The sequence below is a fragment of the Artibeus jamaicensis genome, unplaced genomic scaffold (genome assembly GCF_021234435.1).
Source record: "Artibeus jamaicensis isolate MK-2021 breed Jamaican fruit bat unplaced genomic scaffold, CSHL_Jam_final contig_354, whole genome shotgun sequence".
In the NCBI taxonomy this organism is placed as follows: domain Eukaryota; kingdom Metazoa; phylum Chordata; class Mammalia; order Chiroptera; family Phyllostomidae; genus Artibeus; species Artibeus jamaicensis.
The window spans coordinates 29,137,656-29,157,954 of NW_026521803.1; the positions used below are offsets into that span (position 1 = coordinate 29,137,656).

The 20,299-nt window shown below is 55.2% G+C and overlaps 1 protein-coding gene across 2 annotated transcripts in view; it reads left to right on the forward strand.

The window, feature by feature from the left end:
* Nucleotides 1-20,299, forward strand: part of CTIF (cap binding complex dependent translation initiation factor) — a 242,874-nt gene that overhangs the window by 93,178 nt on the left and 129,397 nt on the right. The gene's annotated exons all lie outside the window — the stretch shown is intronic.

The window sequence follows — 20,299 nt, forward strand, 5'->3', positions numbered from 1 at the left end:
TGCGCCGGCCTTCTCCTCTGGCCTTGTCTCCATGTGCCGTCCCTGCTGTTCCTGGTCACTCTTCACAAGGGGCAGTTGGTACTGGTCCAATGTCACCTTCTCCAGAAGGCCTTTGGAACACCCTCCCCCACCTCACTTTAGAATCACGCATGTGCTTTATTTATCTGGGGGCCTGCGTCCTCCTGCTGAGATGAAGGTAAGCTCCACGGGGGCACGCACAGGGCCCACTAAATTTCGGGTGACGGAATGAGCCCTGACAAGCCCTGCCTCAGAAGGACTCAGCCCCAGCACCCGGGTCCAGAGCCTGTGCCTCCTCCTCAGGGGTCCCCACGAATCCAGCACCGTCTGGGCTTCGTGTCCGCACATCCTCTCTGAATTCACAGCACCGCCCTGTGAAATGCAGCGACCACGGCCTGCGTCGTTTCTGCCAAGGAGGGAACCGAGAGCAAATGCCTTGTTCCAAACCCCACGGCTTGTCAACAGGGGCGCAGGGATTGGCACTCGGACAGCCGCACTCCCCGGCATCTTTGTTGGAGGGGGAACGAGGCGGAGGAAGAGGTGCTGGGAAACTGTGTTCTCATTCTAGGCGGCCGGTCACGTACAGCGAGCGAGGGACGAATGTCATTTCCTTCGTAGGCAGGAACAAGAATGTGGATGTCTTTTTTTTTCTTTCGGAGGCACTAAAAATGGAAAAAGAGGAGAGAGAGAATGAGAGGGAGAGACCCTTCCTGACACCCTTGAAAGAGGAAGAGAAATGGTTTTTCCTTTTCCTTTTTTTTATTTTGTTTAATTGGAAAGGTTCCAGTGGCTTCTCTCTCATCCCTGTGACCCAAGACGCTGCCTCAAGGACCAAGGAGGCGATCAAGGAGGCGTGCTTACCTGGGAGAGCCCCTTCGCCTCTGAGGGCCCCACCTCTCAGGCTTCCGCCCAAGGGACAAAAATAGACCCCCACACAAAGGGGCCCGGCTCTCCAGCCCCCACTTCCTGTCTGAGGCCGCCAGGTAGCCAGGCCGTTGGGAATAGGCCACGTGCCCCGTGAAGCGAGCCCATCTGTGTTTTTGTCATTTACGAATCTCTTTACAAGACATTATTATTATTATTGGCGGGGGGTGTGAAGGCTTTGTTGGTGACAAGTAGGAAAGTCCCTAGGCAACAGGCTGTGACAACCCAGTTGTCACAGGGCTGGGGGGGGGCAGATGGTGACGGGCAGCTCACAGGGAGCTGGGACAGCAGGGAGCAAGTTCTGGCTCTAAGTCCGCAGAACACCCTCCCTTCTCCTGGGACTGGTGCAGTTACCCAGAGCACGGCTTGGGTCTTACACGGGGGTTGGCCAACTGTGGCCCACAAACCAAGCCCAGCCCCAGCCTGTTCCCACAGGTACAGTGTCAGCGGCCGCGCCCACTCGTCCCTCCGCTCGCTGCGGCCTGGTTGGTGCTCCAGGCAGCACCGGCTAATCGTGATGTGGACCCTACCTCGCGGTGCCTGGAATACTTGCCCTCTGGCCCGTTACAGAAACGTTTGCCAAACGCCGATCTGGAATACGAACAGAAAAATGCCCTGGGCGTTAGAACGGGTGGCAGAGTCCTGGAGTTCATGCACCGACGTCATCGGAGAGCCCCCGAGTTCCGCAAACTTGGTGCGGTGCGTCCTAATCAGTCTCTTTGAGCTACCGTTTCTTAAACGTGGCCGTACACCTGTGTGACTTACATCACAGGGCCACGCTGAGGGTCAGCATATAAACCAGGGCCATAGTGACAGCTGTCTGTGAACCCACACCATTGTCCCGACGTGGTGTGGTCTGGTGATAACTGGAAGCAAGCACGGAGCCCCTGAGCTGGCCACACAGGGGACGCGAGTTCCGTGGGGCAGTAGAGGGTGCAGGTCGCCTGAGACTGAAACAGCACCTACCGCCAGCGCAGACCTGAGGCCGAGGGGAGGCAGGCCCGCCCCCCCCTCACCTGGGTGTCCTTACCGCTCCGTCACCCAGATCCTCCCCCGCTTTCCTGGCCCTGTTCAGATTTTACCTCCTCCGTGAAGCTGTCCTGGATAAAGCAGACCACTCAGTCCTCGGAGATAGGGTGGACGTTTGGGGACTTGATCTGAGGCCAGTTTTGAGGTTCTCTGCTTGTTTCCTGCCTCTCTTACAGTTGTGCCTCCTGCAGGGGGCAGACCTGGAACCGGGCCTGGGAGGTGGCCAGGGGGCGGTCTGCAGAGGGAACAGAGAAGGCACAGCCCCAAGGGCGGCAGCACTGAGCAAGCAGTGTGATTCAGAAGAAAAGGAGGCTGTAGAGAATGGGGGGCCTGGGGGGCCTGAGGGGACACTTCTATAAACAGAGAGGAGGGTTGACCAAACAGGAACCCAACCAGATGTTCCTGAGCTGAGAAAGGATTTAGGCAGCTGAGGGGTAGGGCCCATTCAGGCCCTCTGCCCTGCTGCTGCTGGGACCCCTAGGGAAGTCCTAGGGTGTCCACATCTTCCCACGGTGGCCAGGGGAAGAAGTTCTGTTCCTGTTAGGGACAGGCCAGTGTCCCTTAAACACACAACTTGCCGCCGAAAGGTTCTGTTCCGTGCTTTGCCTTGGGCCAGACCATACCCAGAATCCTTTGCTCCGTGTCAGAGAGTGGGCTCATTCAGACAGGACAGGACAGGACACTCGGTGGTGAGGGGGGTAACAGACACAGGAGAGGCCAGACCGAAGTCTGCGTCCATCTCGGCCTCGGCTGGGCAAAGGTCACCTCACGGAGGAGAGGCGCTGCCCTCCTGGCCCTGGACCGGCCTCCGGGACCTTGTCTACGGATGTCAGAAGCAGGTCTTCGCGAGCCGCACACACTCGCCCCCCGGTGAGTCGGCAGCCCCTGCCGGGAGAGACTGGAGCCCCCCGTCCGTTTCTGGAGAAGCCCCCAGGGCTGGTTGAACAGCGGCCCTGGCTGACTTGGGCCGGACCTAGTTCCACAAGGCTGCATCCTGGTCCAGCACCTTTCCTGCTTTGTCCCCAGTCAGTGGAAGGAGCAGCCCAGAGGGGGGAAGAGGAAGGTGTCACTGCGGGTGTGAAGCATCCATTATTCCTTTATTAGCCAGCATGCCATTTCTGGTCGTGTTCTCCTTCCTGGCGGCAGCGAGGTTGGGGGCGGAGAAGCCGGTTATTTTCGTTGACCCCAGCTTCTCTCACCGGGAGCAGCCGGCCACCGCAGAGGGGGCGGGGGGCGGACAGGGCTACGTGCTCTGCAGCAGGCGTTTGTGAATGGGCCCCGGCTCCCGGGCCGCGCCAGGCGCGCCGACTCTCAGTGGCTGGACACCGTTGTTTCTGGCACCGCAGTGGCCAGGCCGGAGGAAGCTTTCTTCTGGCCCAAGAACAATACCAGGGTCAGCCCGGGGACCTCCCTCCTACACCCTCTTCCTTCCATTGTGAGCTGCCGCACAATCCCAGGCCGCTGGGCTCTGCACAGCCGGGGGGGGGGGGGGGATGGTCCCGTGAGAGGTCAGCAACGTGGGTGACACCTCCGGGTCCGCCTTGACTTCCCAGGCTGGGCCAGGGTTCTGGAGGCAGCAGCTGGATGGACAGACCCAGTGCGTATGAGCAGCCACAGGGTCCCTCCGCTTTGCAAGGGACAGCCGGCATGGTGAGGCCACTGGCTGGATGACATGACTCCCTCCCCTGCTCACCCCCCAAATCATATAGTGTGCCAGGGCTGGAAAAGGCCTACTCAGGCCTTCTGCCTGTCACCCCATTACACAGACAAGGAAACTGAGACCCAGAAAGATAAAGGTTTTAAAACTTCTTTATTAATAGTTTTCGAGGCCCCTAGGACATCCCAGACTTTTCCTTTTCCCTTGATCCAGCAGCTCCAGTCCCACTTCATTTGCCTGCCAGCCACACACCCGTTCTTCCAAGACCGCCTGAAGGTCACCTCCTCCGTGCAGCCCTCCCTGATAACCCCCTTTGTTTGTTGAATCATCTGAGCTGCCCTGCACTGAGCTGCACGTCAGTGGTGTGTATGTATCTCCTGCTCACGTACACTCCTGTCCCCACAACACACACACCCAGTCCTGAGAGGGGAAAACATCTTCACCTTTGTGAGCCTTAAAACTGTGGCCCTCACAGTGGGGTCCTCAGACCTTGGCATCGGTGTCTCCCGGGCACTGGTTAGAAATGCAGGTTCTCAGGGCCTTTCACGCCTGCGGCGTCTGGAAGGGCGGGGGGAGGCTGAGAGCTGCGTTTGGAACAAGCCTGTGGCCCCTCGGGGTTCGAAAGCCAAGGCCTTGGGACCTGCTTTTGAGCAGCTGGCTCTTAACCATTTCTTTTATTCCTCTCCCGCTTTTTCTTTTCCTGTATCATCTTGTTGTTGAGATATGTTTAACAAAGAGCACTGTGTAGGTTTAAGGTGCTCAGCGTACCCATTGGATACATCCGTGGGGCAACACGGTTGCCTTTGCAGCACCTGCTGACAGCTGGTGGGGTGCAGCGTCATCATTTCTTCTAGTGCAGGGGACAATGCCTCGTCTCTGAGCAAACTTAATGGTTGCAATACAGTTCCATTTTCTATCTGGAGTAATTGACATCACTTATTCCCTTTTATTTGCTGCCAGATTTTTTGGTTGGTTATTTTCTTAACAATTGTTTTTCTCAAGTGAAGGACAAAGAATCTAGCGCTGTTGGACAGCCAAGGATGTGAAGGGCTGAGTAGCACACAGTCCCCCAGACTCCAGCGACTGTTCCTGTCACTGGCCCTGCCCCAGATAGCCCATTGGCCCCGGCAGCCCTGGGTGGGCCCTTGCGCGTTAGGGTCCTGAGCAGCTCATTACCCTCCTGCCCTTCAAAGGTGGGCCCCTCAGGAGATATTTGCAACAATGTAAATACTCTGTTTCTGATAATAGGCTGACCTACTGGCTTTGTTCATTGGTGATTCTTGCCTAAAATGTCATCACACTGGTTGGCAAATGGTGACTTTTCTCAATCCATGTACATTTTTGTAAGTGGCTTTCTACTGTGAGAAAGATCTTTCCTTTTTCCCTATTTATTTACCTAATTTTTTTAATCTATTATGGCTTGGCCTATAGATTTTCATTTCACTCTAAGAGTTTTAATCCCCTACTATTACTTATTTTGATGCTCCAGTTGTCCCACGTTGGAGCATGGGAGCCCCTCCACACTCATGTCTGTGTATTTCTAAAATGTCCTCATTGTTCTCCAGGTCCTTCCTTACTCACCGGCACCAGCAGTTGTTCTGGTCCCCCCTCACCGCATCCCCCCCCATGCTTGCTCTGCCTGGCCCTGGAATCCACCGGTATCCAGGGAACCTGGGTACTTTTTCACGATGCCTTCTAGAAACACAGACCCAGGTGCTAGGTGTGCTTGTTGGTACAGAATCCCCTTGCGTTTCTGACCCTTCCTTTCCTCCCATTTTCTGAGCACCTGTGTCCCCAGGTCAGAGCTTCTTTTTCAGCTTCTCCAGAAACTGAGCTTGAGCCTTTGCCCTGGAGCAGGGACTAAAGCATCATTGCCTGGCTGCGTGGGGTGGGACAGGGGACACCGGGAGTCCCACATGCAGACCTTCATCCGGTTCTGCTAGTTTCTCTCGGCCCTGGAACCCTGGCTCCGAGCTCTGGGCTCCCGCAAGGTTGCAGGCGTGCTCAGTGCATTGCTCATTGGCATCTCTCTCTGCTGAGTTCAAGATACTCCTTCCTGTGTGCCTCTGTGGGTCCATAACATTTTTTTAACGAGAGCAGGGGAATTGAAGAACTGCATGTGGCTATTCCACCATGTCGAGACAGAAGTCCGATGTGATTGGATTTAAGTGATCGTGGAAACAGAAAGAGAGTGTGTGTTGGTGATGCTGAGCGCTCATGGCGGCTGCAGTGAGAGCAGATGTTCGTTCGCATCTGAGGGCAGAGGGATGAAGCGATCAGTCTTCTGAGTCCAGGCCTGTGGCTGAGGCCCCGGGCGTGTTGTCCCTGGGGTTAGAACATGCAGGAGGCAGCAGGATTGACCCAAATGCCAATAAAGAGGCTCTTTCCTTTCCTGTGGTTCAAAGATCTGTAGAGCACAGGGAGCATGCACACACCCAACTGCCTGAGGGGCTCGGGAAAATTTGCTTGGTTCAGACCTTACAGAGAGGCTTGTAAGGCTCCCGCAGGAGCCAAGAGCCACCAGGGAGATGTCCCAAGGACAAGGCCCTTTGCCCAGACATTTAGCATGCAGACACGCCCTGCCTTGCTTTGCACTTAACCCTTCCTGCTGGGACTCTTCCCGAGCCAAGCCTCCGGGGTCCTGGGCGCAGGGCCGTCGGCCAGCACCACACCTGGGGCAGGGCTGGGCACACGGCTGGAGCTCGGTACCTCACAGGCCCATGGATAGGTGTTAAAATGGCAGAGCAAGTATGTGAGCCAACTGTGCACAGAGAGCAGGGGCAACAAAGCCTGTCACAGTCGCCCCGAAAACCTGCCGGCCACCAGGTGGTTCTGGCCTCCCTCCCGCAGCCGTCAGAGCCCCTCCCCGAGGGCGTCTCTCCCCGAGGGCGTCTCTCCCCGAGGGCGTCTCTCCCCAGGGCATCTCTCCCCGAGGGCATGACTGAGAAAGGGACCCCACCCACCCCCGGTGGTAGCCTGGCTGCAGAAGCCCTCCTAGAGAAGAAGAGTTGGCCCTGCCTCTTGCCCATTTGAATTTCAGCAGCCCACACACTCTGCGGTTCCCAAAAACCATTTGTGAGGAACTTCTGGAGCCTCTAACCTCCCCGCTTGGGAGTTCCTAAGCCTGACATGGACAAGCGTGCCCTGAAGGGTGGGCAGGGCACTTCCCCTGGCATCACACCAGCGTGTTACAAGGTGGTGCCCCGAAGAAGGGGGGGCTGGGCTGTGCCCAGCTCTGCCAGCAGCTCCTCCTCGGGAACACAGAGCCCCTGAGGGCACAGACTCCAGGCAGATCCTGTTACCTAGAAGGGCTGTTTCCTGCATGTCACTGGCAAGGATTCATCCCTTAACAAATTGTCACCTAAATCCCAATGTGCAGGATAAAGCTGAGGTGTGCTTGGGATGGGGGTGAGGGGGTGGAGAGGGTCAGAGAAGGGTGGGCCAAGGCATAGGAGACTCTGAGGACACCTAGACCACTGGGGAGGACACTCGGCTGCATTGGCCTGGTGCAGGGGTGAGGTGTGGCCAGCGTGAGGCAGTGCATCCGTCTTGGAGACCACAGAGCCAGCATGCTGTCCCACCAGGAAAGTATTCTGAACCCTACGGGGTCTGCAGGGGAACAAGCACCACCCCCACCCCCCATGGGAAGGGACTGCACCCAAGGACACACGCAGCCAATCCAGCGGCAGGTCCGGGGCCCTGGGGTCGCTGCTCTCCACGCACAGCCTGCAGTTGTGTTTATGATGAATTCCGTGACGGGTCCTTGCGTAATTTGAGAATTTCACCAGGGATCAGCATCCGTCGGTGTCGTTGGGAAGGCTGCGGCACTGCCGTGTCTCCGCATAAAACATTCTGTGGACAGGAAATTGGGAAAAAGAAGAAAGAAAAGGAAGTCGCACCAGAGCAGCCCCTCCATCTCTGTACCCTGCCCCCCAACCCCATCCCGCCACCTGCCATGTGACCAGAACAGCAAGGCCCCCTGAGCGACTAACAGCAGCTGTTCCCCGCCCCCAGGCAGGCACTTGCTGAGGCCCCGGCCTCGGCCCGGCGGTGCACAGGTGACCGGGGCTGCCCAGAAAGAGGCCGTAGGCGGGGCCTGTGTAAACGCTGCAGAGAAGGATTTTCTGCACTGTGATCCGCACACCTCACGGACAGCAACCGCATCCCATTCTCTAGTTCATCTCAGTTCTAAATGCTGAGCCGTTGGCCATGCCTGGGAGTCCTTTTTTCACCCCTAAAGAGGCTTTCGGAAAGCATTCTAGTACCTGGACCAACCCTGACCCTGGCCAATCGGACCACTTCCTGCAAATTGAGAAAAAAGGTGTTCTTTCCTCAAGACCCGTGACAGCTTCTGGCCAAAATTGTCAGCATGACAAACCACGATGGCCAGAGGCGAGGACCGAGTCCTGGAGCTGTGGGAAGCCGTTGGGAGCAGGCTGCCCCTGGTTTTAAGCAAGTTTCACAAACATGAGTCTGATTTGAACACCTAGGTCTCTGGTGCATTTTCTAGAAAGCCAGCCTTTGAATTTAGAACATTTCCAGCTAAAGAGAACCTCCCCCCCGGCCCCCACCCCCCTGCCACCTCGGAGAGTAATATCTAGCAGCCAACAAGGCAAGGTACCCAGTTCTATCTCTTCAAAAGGAAGGAGTCACAAGACTGTAATGCTACAGGCCGATACAGAGTGTTTGTCCTGGAAGGAATCTTGAGGTCCTCTAGCCCAGCTCCGTTCACCTTGCAGTTGGGGAACTTGAGGCCCAGACAGACATCCCGCCCCAGCAGGGAGATGATGAGCTGAATCCTACAGACTGTTGTGAGTCCGAGGGCCCACACCAGGGAGAGCGCCCCCTGTAGCCCCCCACCCCCCGGGCCCAAGTGCAGTGGTAATCTGCAGAGGAGAAAAGCTGCTGCCACATTCTCCAGGTTCTTCAGAGACCCTAGTGTATGACCTCGTTCACCTGCTCTGGTCAGAGGTCCCCCACGAGCGTGTAGATTTTCTCCTGGAAATGTGAGTGATGTTTGATTACGCACCTGAGCATTGTGTGATGCATTTTGTGATGCATTTTTAGGAACTCACGGCAAAGATGCCCAGCAAACTTGGCCATAGGAGGCTGACATTCTGACAGCAGGGGCTCCATCGGCCGAGCCCACACCCCACCTGCCCCAGAACTCAGGTGCACACACACGCACACACACGCGCACACACACAGTGTTCTGTCAGGGTGCTAAAATGCTGAGAACGGCTCGTTCTTCTTGACCTGTGACCTCTAGGGCAGCTCAGTGGCCCCTGGGTCATTATTTGCTTCACAATGTGGCCTCCAGGTCAAATGAGAAACATTGGCATGGCAAGAAAAAAGAAGTTGTTCCTTTATGTGGTCTTTCCTGGCCGCCAGAAAAGGAGCGCTGTTCCAGCCAGGCTGGTGTGTGGTGTGATCAAGGGAACACATTGCGCCCCTCAGCAGGGTCCTTCCAGGACACCCAAAGGGTGGCAGCACCAGTGGCTGGCCACGTGGGTCAGGCAGGCTGCTCAGGTTGGGTGGTGGTGTGGGATGTCCGAGCACTGAACGGGGAAACCGGATTGGTGGAAAATAGAGAACCAAACGAGCCAATCCTGCAGGTGGGCCGGGGTGTCTTCCTGGGTCATTGGAGACACTAGACAGAGGCACCACTCCCTGCTACAAGCGGAGATGACCCCGAGACCACAGGGCAGGTCAAAGTCAAAAATTAGGAACTAAGAAGAACATCTTCAGTTCTCCCATTAGTGTCCCATGAAACTGCAGCTCCCTCTGCAAAGCTGAATGGACCCAATTTCAAGGTCTCTGAAATGAGGTGCTATGTCTCCCCCACAATCCTTGCTGCACATTAGAAGCAGCTGGGGAGCTCTTTAAAAAATGCCTGCTCCCCACCACAGGCAAATCAGAATCTCTGGAAGATGGAGCTAAGTTGTTTTTACTGCTCCCTGGTGTGTCTAACGGGCAGCCAGCGCTGAGGCCCTCTCACCTCTCTGCCCTGTGAGGTGTTTGCATCGTAGAAAAGCAGGGGGTTAGCCAGGCCTTAGTCCATATTTACAGAGCATGAGTCCAGTGACCTCTGTCTTCTTGACAGCAGTTATCCTCAGCCTTGCAGCATGCTCAGGAATCCTCTGCCCTCTAGAGATGCAGGATTCCTTCAGGGCACGAACTGTGTCATGTTTGCCGGTATATTTCTGGTGGATGGGGCTCTCCCATTCCACCATCTCTGCCCTTCACCAGAACCAGTCCATTTTATTCTTAAATATTTACAGACTCTCTGCCACATCCTTAATTCCTACACTAGTTACTGTCATGTCTTGACTATTGTCCTAACTAGTCTGCCTTGTGTTTGGCTTATGCCCTTCAAATCTATCCTCCCCATTACCTCCAGCATGATCTACAAAGTCCACAGATCTTGCTATTTTGCTAACAGGCTTAAGCCTTTCTCTGCCTCTCCATCACATGTAGGACCAGGGTTCTGGCATGCAAGGCCTCCCCAGTCCAGCCTCTGCACTCCTTTCAGCCTTGGACCTCACCTTTGCCCCATCATGCACCCTGTGTAACAGCCACACTGGACTTCAGGGGCCCTGGCAACCCCCCAGTTTCTCTTGGCTGATCCAGCACAAGCCAGTGCCTGGCATGGGGATTGGCTAGAGTGAGTAGACCATGAACCAATGGAAGGGGAGACACTCACAGCAGCCCTGGTTCGCCTCGCTACATGCTCAGGCCCCAAAGGCATCCTCTGGGAGTCAACGTGGTTTTCCATCCTGCCCTACCCCCTCCAAGCTGGATGCCCTTGACCAAGAACCTTTACTACTCCATTTCCCATTGCTAGATGAAATTTACCCCAGCCTACCGCCATCCACAAGATTGTCATGAGAATCAAGCAAGGCGATCATTGAGGACGTACTTGGAAAACAGAGGCACTAGTCAATCCAAGGACTTCTATGAGGGCATCAGTAAATGGGTGTCACACATGGCAGCTCACGGGGGCCCGTTGGGAGTCACTTGCCACAGGACACTGCACACGTGCTTCTGAGCAGGGCAGCCACCTTGGTGGCGACTCCGGCTTCTTCCCTCAATGGTTTTATAAAAGGAATTGGGCGAAGGAAATGTCTTGGAATAGACAATCTTCCTCGCCTCCCCCAAAATAACTTCAGTGGAAACAATTGTGGTAACATCCACGCTGCAGTTATTGTTTCAGTCTATTGCAACATGGGAAAAGTCTCCCGGCGTCTCCAACTCAACTGGGAATCGATTTGACTTCCAGAGGCCTGCAAACAAAAGGATTGTGCTCCGGGGCTGCTGTGGGTCTTCATGGCCCACTGGAGCTGCAGACAATCCCAGGGCTTGTGTACAGCTTAGCTTTTCCTCTCGACTTCCCTCTGGGTGTCACGTTTGCTAGAGACCTTGGTATTTTCCCATGGACAACCTTTGCAGGGGTCAGTACCAGAAGAGTTTATTGTAACAATACTTGAGATGCTGATTTCCCTCCAGTCCCAGATTTGAGAGCTCAGACTGGTCAGCGACTCTCTTGTCCAGATACAATCGGTCCCTTGCTCTGAAAGGCCTTCCTGGATGCTCCGTTTTTCTACCTTCCCCCGGGTTCTCCTCTCCCAGGCCCAGGTTGCAGCCTCGTCTGGTCTCCCCAGCTCTGCTACTCCTCTTACCAGTATTTCCTCCGGAAAGAAACTGTCTGAGCGCCTTTGCCCAGTGTCTTGTCTCATCAGCTCCCTCTCCGACCCGAGGCAACACGTAGCTCTCCACTGGCCCCATCGGGGGCATGCACAGTCCCTGGAATCTTCTTTCATGGCTCCCTTCATTCTAATCCTCCACCACCCCCTGTTGCTCCGAGTTTCCAGGACCACCCCATTTTCCTGGCATTGTCACTTTATCCTTCCCTAAAACCTCAGCTTGTTAATTGTGAGATGCGTGTGATTTAATGTTCTACTTTTGTAGAAATCATGCTTTAGACTACTTCACTCTGGCTCGCCACACACAAAGGCCAGTTTCCTCCCGGCCTCTGTCCCCAAGCCCTCCCACCACCTCTCTCTTACTCTCCCACCTTCAGCATCTCTTGCTGTTCCCTTCGTTGTGGTCCCCGGTGACTGGCTGGGACTGCATAGTCTTTTCTTTCCAGGACCGACAGCACCGTCTCAGACGGGAATGTGCGTGCAGATGGCCTGCAGGCCCCATTCACATCACACTCTGACTCAGTAGGACAGAAGGGAGGCCCGAACGCCCTTGTTCTTCACCAGCTCCCAGGTGATGCTGACCCAATAGGTCCACGGACCACACTCGGAGTAGCAGGACCTTGTTGCCATGGCTCCCACATGTCACTGCACATTGGAATCACCTGAGGGCTTTGAGAGAAAACAATGTGCCAGCCTTCCACCCTCAGACATCCTGATTTCATTGGCGTGGCGCACCGCCGAGGCACTGGGATTTTTGACATCCGCCCCGGTGGCCGTGCCTTCAGGAGAGTGTGTGAGTCACTGCCTTACATCGTGTGAATGTGTCTAAGCCTATGTTTCAGTTCCTCTCTGCTCACTCGTCTCCTGCATCGACTGCAACCCTCCCTCAGGCAGGGCTTGGTCATCTTTTTTATTTGGGGGGGATGGATTGATTGATTGATTGATTGGCTGGTGATTGAATGTTAGGAGCTTTTCTGATGATTCACCAGTATTAACAGAGTATGCATTTGGTCAGTAGAGAACCATACTATATATCAAGAGAAATACGAAAATGAAAAACCTTAGGTCTTACACAGTGGCAGCCTCAGCTGAGGGCAGAGCCATCCTCGGCTGAGGTGACAACCCACGTGCTGTGGTCTCGAAGGCTCTGGACCAGCTGCCTCCCTGCCCCTCCCAGAGGGAAGAATAAACCCCACCGCCCTGGCTCCCTTATTCCAAAAATGCTACCACTGATTTTTTCCCCTTTTGGTCTAAGGCAGTGGCTCCAAACTTGAGCACCCTTTGAAATAACCAGGAACACTTTTTTTTTTCTTTTTGGTAAGATTTTATTTAGTTATTTTTAGAAAGAAAGAAAGAAAGGGAGAGAAATATCAGTGTTTAAGACATCAATTGATCAAAATTGATTGATCGGTTGCCTCTCACACCCCCCCCCCCCAACCAGAGACCTGGCTCACAACCCAGGCATGTGCCCTGACCTGGAATTGAACCGGTGACCTTTTGGTTTGTGGAACAATGCCCCACCTCCTGAGCAACACCAGTCAGGGCACCTGGAGCACTTTTCAAATCCCCACAGCCTGGGCAGCACCCCAGGCCACTTGCATCAATGCTTCTGGGGTGGGACCTTGGCCTCAGGGTGTTGAAGCTCCCAGTGAGAGAGGGGCAGGGGGTGGGGGGGGGTCAGCGAGTAGCCAGGACTGAGAGCCACTGACCTTTCATTTTTCTTGTTTGAAATATAAATATAACCCTTTTATCCTCATCTTAGGGGACTGAATTTGTCAGGCCCCTCCCTAAAAGCAGGTCCAAGTAGCAGTGGGGGTCAGGAAGGGGAGGTAGCCGGAGGGAGGATGGGAGGAGGTTGGACACCTGTCAGCTGCAAGAAGTCAGCACGGGTTGGGGAGGGGTGGCCAGTGCTCAGAGAGTGAGGACGAAATGTTGCCGAATGCACGTGGCCTCCCAGCCGCTCTCTAGAGCAGGGGTAGGCCCAATGGCCCATGGAGCAGACCTGGCCCCCCTCCAGTTTTTATAAATAAAGCTTTATTGGGACACAGCCCCGCTCCTATGCTATGCTGTGTCTGCTTCTGCTGTAAAACAGCAGTGCTGATCAGTCATGACAGAGACTATGTGGCCTCTGAGCCTGAAATATTTACTTTCTGGCTTTTTACAGGAAAAGCTTGCCAGCCCCTGCCCTGGAGAGCTGACCCTGCATACACTTCCTAGCTGCAGCTTATGCATTAACACAGATGCTCAGAATTTTGGAAACCACTTCCTAGACTCTTCACAGTGTTTCAGTTGCTATTAAACCAGAGCAGAGTGTGCTGATAGGTGTCTGAGACTAAGTCATGTTGGGCCAAGACCTGGCTGTCCTCTCTCCACCTGCGGGTGGCAGGCCTTGGGTGGCTGGCGCTGCAGGCTGCTGGCCTCCAGCCCCAAGCAGCCACTTCAAGTTACCCCAGTGGCCTCAACAGATGTCACTGTCCTCCTGTGAGCTATGAGGTGAGATGGTTGGGAGGTCCCACATCAAAATGATAGATTTAAGAGGCCCGACAGACTGAGCTAGGAATGAGCTCCTGTTCTGACCAAGGAGGATGGGGTCAAGGTGAGGGTCTGCAGGGGGAAGAGGCTTTGGAGACGGAGAGAGGAGACCATTGAGCTGTGCTTGACCAGGGCAGCGGGCGGCCAGGAAGTGCCTGGAGCCCATGCTTCGGAGCCCTGTGTCCAGGCTCTCGTGTTCCCCTCCACCCCTTCTTGAACCATCACTAGGCCCCTGAAAGTAGGTCACATCACTGTCTGCTGCAGAGACATGGAGGGAAGCAGATAGCAACTAGGTCACCAGAGCTGCCGGTGCCTAGTGAGCCAGCCGAAACCAATGGCTGCCCAAGTTCAGACAAGCCATAAAGACTCTTTTATGTGGCAGAGAATCCTTAATGGCCCACATCCACACAACAGAAGGTCAGCCCTGCTCTCTGGAAATGGAACGAGTAATTGAATTTCTGAAATGGTACATTTCCTGTAGTCAGAGAGAGGTACGACCCGTGTCCTTAAAGTATTCGCTTAAAAAATTAATAAGTGGGAGGCAATTATTTCTTTTACCAAAGATATTTGCAGCCGCACTTATAATTTCCTAGTCCAGTTAAAATACAGTTCTACGCAGACATTTTTTGTGCACGCGGGCAGATTTTTAGGAACTCATCTCTGCCTGCTGCTCTGCTATCTTGCTTCCTAATTGGAAACCTGCATTAGACCATGTTCCTTTCTGACAATGCACTTGTCATGGAGGTCCATTATTTTCGCACGGTACTGAGCATATTCGTATTTAGCTTGGCAGCATCACTATTAGTGACTTCATCTGGAAGGACAGGGAGGGAAGAAGCCAGGTGTGCTCAGCACAGGCCCATCCCAGCAACCCCGTGAATTTAAATTGTCTGGAGTGAACCCAGGGGAAACCGTGAGTGGGCTCCCCCTTTTCATGCCTCGTTGAACACTGTGTTCACTGCTCACTCGTTCATTTTCTCACTCCATCAACAAATGCTTGTGGAGTGCCTGCTACGATGGCATTGGGCAGAGTCCATTGCGATGGAACCTGGGTGTCTACTGCCTGAGGAATGCACCCCCACTGGCTCCTGGACCACGCGTGCTGTGGCTGGCGCTGGGCGTCAGGTCTGCTGCTCTGATGGGTGTGGTGGGACCTGAGCCTCTGGGTCCCAGCTCCACCACTCACCTGCCATGTTTCTTCAGGCCTGCTATTTCATGTCTTCGGTCTTCCTTTTCCTCTCCTGTAAGAGAATAAATAATAATAGGACACCCCCCCCCCCATCAGGCTTGTTGTGAGGCCGGGGTTAGTTAATCCATGTGCCTGCCTCAGTAAGGGATGGACGCTGTTATGACGTCACCAAAGCTCAGAATCCTTGCAGACATCATTTAGTGCCTTCTCTGGTAAGGAGACTTTTGTGGAATACCTTCCGGGAAGAAGGCATTGCTCACTCAGTGGAGCGTATTTATGGGGCAGGACGGGAGGGAAGGAAAGACTTTGCAGGCTCGCTTCCCCCCATTGTCGGGCCGCCTCGTTCCCTTTGCACTCAGCTCAAGGACGCCCGCACCTCGCAGTCTCCTTCTTCACCTTCTTACTGCCCTGGGGTGGCTGAGCAGGCGGCCAGCGGAACCCATCGCGGACAGCCCCAGAGTGTTCCAGGAAGGCTCTTCCCACGCGTACGAGCTGTCTCCCACACGCGTTGTCCCTTCACGTCCCCCACAACAATCAATGTCATCAGCCGAGTGGGAGATTCTCATTGAGCCGCTGCAGCATGTGAGATGCTATTCTGGGGGTGAAACTAAGGGCTCTGGTAGGGAAGGCAGGAGCCCGAGGTCTCCCCAGAGTGTCCTGGCCTTTGTCGAGGCAATGGTCCCAACTGTGATCCGTTCCTCACCTTCACCCCCAGTGCACCAGGCAAAGAGCACAAATCCAGGGCAGAGAACAGGGGCCGAATTCTACTCCGGCATCCCTGACCATGACCCAGCAGGGGCCGCTGAGTGGGGCGTCCCCATCGATGCCTGACTCCCGGCTGCAGTTTGGGCCGCCCCACTCCACAACTGCCTTGTGCAGGAGAAGCCTTGTTTGGGTTTCTAAGGGGACCACACCCACCTCCGTCTGTGGGTGATGGCGAGAAGGGCGCCAGGTGTCAGACCACTGGGGTCAGACTGGACCTTGGCTCGACAACCTCGGGACTTGAGTTCTGGCTGGGAAAGAATTCAGAGCCAAGACTCAAACCAGAAAAGAAAGCTTATTTAGAAAGTCACAGAGGTAGAAGTGAGCCGTAGAAGAGATGGGCTCAGGAAACCAGTTACAGCCGCAGAAAGAAGGGTCCTTGGAGCTTCAGGGGGAGGGAGGTAAAGGTAATGGGGCTGGTGGGGGGAGGCACGGGGGTGGGTGGAGCTTCAGGGAGGGAGGGCTCCCTGGGTCTCACAAGGGCTTCAAAAGGAGGGGGTTTTAAGGGAGGTCCAAGGGGAGGGTCTCAGTCAAATATTCATCAGCTCTCCAGGTGTGTCCTTTCAGGAGCATGGTCTCCCCTGATTGGTCCGCACCAACACAGAGGTCATTAGTCAAGGCAGCTGGGCCTGAGGCAGCCAAGGCATCACTTGTCTGTGTGGCTGCTTTTCTGGGCCTGGAGCTGAAATGCACCTGAGGCCTCAGTCCTGGGTGCTCTATCCAGGGAGGAAAGGTCAGGGGGTCTGAACCGTCCCCGCCATTCCTCTTCTGTGGCAGGGTGCAACTCTGGGTCTCACTCCCTGGCCTCTGTCACTTGTGTGACTCCTGCAGGCCATATTGCTCCCCTGGGATGTCCTGGAGATCCAAGTCTTCACTGTCGGTTGCGTGGAACTGAAGGAGCATTGCAGTCATAAGCACTGACCCTCACAGTTTCACATTGAGGCCTGCGGGGGCCATCAAGCATCCTGGCGTTTTGCAACACAGGAGATATTGCCTGGTTGAGGGCCACAGGCCCCTTGCCACCTGTAAATGTTGGTTCACAGTGGATAGAATGGGGATGGCCCGACTCTGGTCCATCCAGGGCTGCCAGTCAACTTTCCCTCCAACGAGCAGTTACAGAGGGCTGCAGTGTTCAGGCCACCGTGGGGCCTGCGGAAGTTAGGAAACATGGCCCTGAACTCCTGAAATCTGATAGTGTGTGTGGGGAGCAAGCGTGCAAGCGACTGCCTAGTCTACTTGGACACCAGCATGAAGTGCTAGGAAGAGTGTGTCCAACATGCTGTGTGACCAGATGGATGGATTCTGACGGGAATTGGGGCCAGTTTTGCAGGGTGGAACATTTATCCAATGGCAGCACCTGGACAGGATTTCAGGGGTGAGCAAAAGCAGGAGAGAGGTTCCAGGCAGAGGGAAAAGCCTAGAACGAGGACTGTGTGCCCACACACCGTTCCCCTACCAAGTCCGGGCTACTGCCCAGGTGGATAACGTCACTCCGCTTTGGAGGCTGGGGCACCGGTGTTGGTCTGCCTCCTCAGGAGCCTGCCTTGTGGACTTTTCGGGGATTTGGGTCTTATCTCTGGTGCGGACACATCGCTCACTCAGGGCCAGAACGCAGGCATGTACGTCCAGTCCTGCCCAAGCTTTCTCCTGGGGCGGCAGAGCAGCGACCGTGCTGTTCCCCACGGCCGTTGGTACCTCTCACTTTCCTTGTGCATCTTCCTGCCTCTGGTCTGCAGGAGCCTGAAGGAGTCTCCTCCTTCGGTTTGGCAGGGCTCCCTCGACCCTCGGAAAGTGTCCCTCATCGGGGGGTGGACAGCATCTGTCTGCGCCAGTCCCGTTCTCACATGGCTGTCCCCATGTCAACGAGCACCCGAGACACCACCATGAGCCCAGGTGGCCTGCTTCCGGGACTGCTTCTGGGCCATTGGTCCAGGGCTTGCCAGCTGGCCGCTGGGTTGCATTTGGTCTTTGACCCAAAGAGGGTCATAGTCATCTCTCCAACACCCTGTCTGCACACACAGACACACAAAGGCACACACTCAGCTGCCGGTTGCAAAACGAAGAACCGATGGCGACAAACAAGCAGCACCTCAGGAACCGTCTCCTGTATATCAACACCGTGAAATGTAGGGACAGTTTTCCAACATTTCTCTCTTGGTTCTCAGCCCCTGCCCTTTGCATCAGTGTTCTCACCCATGTCTTCTGTTCATTCAGAAATTATCGAGTAAATGTCACTGGTGTTTGACTTTACCCATGGGCTCTCTGTGACACGCTGCCACCAGTGGGGGGGGGGGCACAGCCGTGTCTGCTCTTCTTGAATCATGGGTGCGATCTGACCAACGTCACACCTGAAGTCATGTTGTGCTGAATGACTTAAGACTTTTTCAATTGCAAGAGACAGAAACCCACCTCAAAATACTCAGAAGATACAAAGAGGCACTTCCCGGCCCATGAAGTCTGAGGAAGGCTTAGATAGTCCGGATGAAGGAGGTGGGAGGCACAAGTGTCCTCGCCCTCATTTTCCAGGAGGAACTGCCCAGGGGTCTCCAAGTTCGGCCACAGAGCTGGGGCCCAGGTTGCCCAAAGGCACAGCGCCAACAAGCAAGGCCTGCACAAGCCAGCGATGCACATAAACCAGCGTCTGTAACCGCAGTACCGGCCGAGGCCCCTTGGGATGTCGGACAGATGGGCTCTCACTGCTGCCACAGGCAGGATGCTCGTGGGTGCGACTCAGGGAGGTTAGAGACCCCGCGGCAACCTGCTCAGACAGCCTGCACGAGGCTCTGCTCCAGAACGGCCAGTTCTCGTGGAGCCGGCATCCAGGCGGCATCCAGACCAGAGCAAAGCGTCTCACACTGGGTAGAGTTTAGGTTCTTGATCCAGGGAGCGAGTGGAGGAGCGGCCAGAGGCAGGGATGGGTGCTGATGGCTCAGAGACAACCTGTAGATTTCTTTCCTGTTTACTTAAATCTCTGTTTTTATATTGGGACTCTGGCTAAGGTATTGTTTTTTAAAGGGCCTCTGATTAAAAAAAATAATAAATTTAAAGTTAGACAACCATACATTTAAACATGGCAAGCCAGCCCACCCCTCCACCTTTCTGGAACAGGATGGCTTCTCTGAATAGATAGACAGCCTCAAGATTCCAGGAATTCTAGAAACATTACCTGTTTATTTCAGCTTGGACGTGACCCACGTATCCTGCCCACAGGGAGTGAGGCCTGGGTAGGATAACTTCTTAGAAGCTATGAACAAAACATGACCCCCGGCGGGAGGAAGGCTGCACTACTGAGACAAGTTCATTGTCAGAGGAATTGAACTTGGTATTTTAATGGTCCTTTAAGCTGCCAAGTGTTACAGTTCCTTTGTACCGTTTGCCCTTGGGAGACGGGGAATCTGGGGGTTCGTCCCGCCTCCTGGGGCTCCAGGTCTTCTTCTGAGCCAGACAATTCATGGGGCCCTCCATTCCGAGTTATCTGGAATTTTCTATAAAGCAGAGAGCTGTTTCCGTGACTTTAAACAGCATTCTTGAGTGTGACGGGAGCTGACAGGGAAAGCGTGCAAGCTCACGAAGAAGAAGAGAAGGAGGGTAGTTCCCGAGAGACCAGGGCAGAGTCGCTGCCCAGGCACGACCTGGGCAGACAGGTGTGTCCCTGGGAAGAGCAGGAGACTGGTGCAGACACCTTCCCCTTTGAGACTCCCCACTGCCACCCCACAGGGCTGGGATCCTCAGCCTTCCTATCCAATTGGCCTTCCACCACCTCCTGCCCAAGACCATGGGGTTGGTGCTGTTCGGCCAGGTCCTGAAGCCTGGGCAGCCCTTCACTCAACAGGAGGGCGCTTCTTGTGTGTGGTGCTCTCTCCCTCTGCAAGGAGCTGGTACGTCAGAGACAAGGATGACGGTCCTGCGAGATTGTGAGGCCTCGGTGATTTTTATTAGGCCCAGGTCTGGGCTGAGTGGTCAGAGGTCAAAGGTTACAGGGATATCAGGAAAGGCTCCCTTGGGGGGGAAGTGGGTGTGGGGTTCCATGAAGCTGCAGACCATGGTATTGAGCTCCGAGGGGCACATCTAAAGCTCACGCGGCCAGGCTGAGAGGGAGTGAGGCACAGCCACAGCCAGCAGCACCCCCCACTCCCAGCCTGGAAGTGGAGGACACGGCAACCTTGGCGCCCAGGAACACTACCTTCTAGCAAGAGAGGAGCAGGGCCTGCCAACGGGGCCAGGGCCAGCGGCATCTCAGGGGACACAGCAGGCGCTCCTCAGGGCGGGCGTGGGGAGGCCGTTGGAACCCGCACCCAGTGACACCGGCCGTCCAGCCTCAGGCCTGGCAGGGGGCCGTGTGGTCAGAGACGGGGCTTCCGAGCTGGGGCTCCAGCGGAGATCGGGGCTCGCTCTCAGCCACTCCTCACTTCTTGGGACCCAGAGTGCATCTCGGGGCTCCATGGGTCAGAGGCAGAGCAGAAGAGAGCTGTTAGATGCCCCCCG